Raw genomic sequence first — 2,691 nt, 5'->3', positions numbered from 1 at the left:
CCCAGAAGGAGTAGGACTCCTCCTGGCGCGCCACACCTTGGCCGGCCGGCCCCCCTCCCTTGAACCTTTATATACGGAGGCAGGGGCACCCCTAGAGACACAAGTTGATCCACGTGATCATATTCTTAGCCGTGTGCGGTGCCCCCTTCCACCATAGTCCTCGATAATATTGTAGCGGTGCTTAGGCGAAGCCCTGCGACAGTAGTACATCAAGATCGTCACCACGCCGTCATGCTGACGGAACTCTTCCCCGACACTTTGCTGGATCGGAGTCCGGGGATCGTCATCGAGCTGAACGTGTGCTAGAACTCGGAGGTGCCGTAGTTTCGGTGCTTGATCGGTCAGGCCGTGGAGACGTACGACTACATCAACCAAACGCTTCCATTGTCGATCTACAAGGGTACGTAGATCACACTCCCCCCCTCTCGTTGCTATGCATCACCATGATCTTGCGTGAGCGTAGGAATTTTTTTTGAAATTACTACGAAACCCGACAAAAAGTGCACGTACCCCATCATTTAAGCACTTGATGAACACCCATCCGGGATGTTTCGGCGTTGTAGACACGGAGCACACAACCATCTTTAGGCAGTGGTCGCACTTAATGAGCGGCAACGGTGCGCTGACGAGCTTTTGGGCTAGCACCGAGCCTGGCCGACCGCCATTCGTGTATCTGCCGGCGGACCACCGATGGTGTAGATCCGAGCGGCTAGTGGAGGAGCCACTGCCTGCATGTGGCCTTGCGGCCCTGCCATGGCCTTCCGGCCCGGTGCCCGGCCAGTCCATGGCGTGGCGCGGTCTCCCACAGCCAGGCGAGCTCAAGACCGACCGGATCCGCCCCAAATCCGGCAAGCGGGTCCGCAAAACAAATGGCCGTGATTGGGTAGCTCGGGGACGCCGAGGGTAAGGGGTTGGACGAGCGCGTCTCTGAGCTGCACAACTACAATTGCAGCGGCGGCGGCGGTAGCGATGGAAGAGTAGGAAAGAGTGGAGAAGAATGGAGAGCGTGTGGCCGGAGAAAGGGAGGGGGCGGATAGAAAAAGGCGCCCCTGTGCCACCGACGAGCGGGCCAGGGGAGGACACGCGCAGACGGCCCGCACTTCCGCGTGTTGTACGTTTCACCCTAAAAGCGGCGTAAACTTGGGCCGGGGATGGTTGAAAGCGGACAGAAAACGGACAAAAATCCGTTTGCTCACGCGCGTTGGCCGTCTAGTTCGTCTGTTTTACTCCAAACGGACGTGCGCGGACAGGATGAGGTCGTGCGGTGAAGTTGGCCTAAAAAACCGAATGAACAGAAGCACCGACTGAGGAGTTAAATTTGAAGGGTTCGGCTAGAGATGTTATAAATTTTTTAAAATAATTCTCAAGAGTGGATTTAGGTATTACTTAGTTTCCTAAACTTCGGAAAAATGCTGCTTACTTCTCTTTGCGTGTTGGAGCCTATAAATGGATAAACTCGTCACCGAACTGGTAGCTTAACTTTAATCCCTCTCCAAAGTCATTAACTGGCCGTTCACCAAACAAATGTATAGTACTCCAGGAAAGGTCCAGAGCTTTCTCTTCCTTCTAACTAACACGTTAACCCGTCGCTAGCACAATGGCATCACGTAGATCAAGCCTTGCGGCTTCTTTTATTTCGTTTTCGAACATATCAGCCGTGTCGCTTTCGAGATATATTGTTTGTATCAACCCGGTGGAGCTGAGAGATGCTCTCTTTGTCTCGCCAAAGCAGGAACATGCATGGCAACAGAAGAAAAGCCAGATCGTACTTAATCGTACTCTTTGGCGTGCATGGGCTGAGCCACGGAGGACCGCATCGTACTCCTGCTCGTGCCCTTTGCGAGAGACCAAGGGGCTGGTGTTGAGTAGCAACACTCCAATTTGCATGATCCACGAGGCACCAGCCAACCAACCACGCGGGCGGCCGTCGCGGTTTTGCTGCATAGCCGCTGGTGTCCAGCGCCTCGAGAACGCTAACTCACGACAGGATGCAGCCCTTCAGCCTCTGTCCGGCCGCATGAGCGATTATTTCCCTTTTCCAAACGTGATCCCCGGTGGATCTCTATCCTGATGGATGCTCTCGATCTTTTTCCAGACGCCGCAGCTTTGGTTCTCTGATTTTATATTTATTGATTGACACAACCAGATAGCACCGTCCGTCCAGTGTCCCCAAGAGGCATGCAGTCAAGCTTATATGTAATTTCTGTTATACGTTGTGTATTTGTGTTCCTTATACTATCTTGACCATGTACACTGATCCACCGGATACATCTTGACATGGCACACATGCATGATCCGCAAGGACCAACCATTAAAATTTTCTTGCACCGGCTATGTACAAACAAACTCATGTCTCCAAGTCTCACTGCACCGTCTATCGCGTTTTCTTGTTTCCTCCCGTTCTAATCCTATCAGATAATTTACTGGCGCTCCCTCTTCTTTCTGGTGGAATCCATGGCCATGCATGACCTAAGCCCGAGCCCCAGCCCAGGCCCCACCACGACTGCCGACGGTCAATGTTCTTCAAGATGACACCCCAAAGGGGGGAGTGACAATTACAACTTTGTTGCCCGACTTGACATCGACCCTCAGGCTTTCACCCGAAGAGCATGAGGCATGCCTCAAGGGTGGGAGTAAATATTTGTTGCGGGAAGATAGGGCCAATGTGACGTGTTTGCACTACTCAGTCTT

The sequence above is a fragment of the Triticum dicoccoides genome, chromosome 1A, assembly GCF_002162155.2.
Source record: "Triticum dicoccoides isolate Atlit2015 ecotype Zavitan chromosome 1A, WEW_v2.0, whole genome shotgun sequence".
Taxonomy (NCBI): Eukaryota; Viridiplantae; Streptophyta; class Magnoliopsida; order Poales; family Poaceae; genus Triticum; species Triticum dicoccoides.
This window is presented reverse-complemented; position numbering follows the sequence as displayed.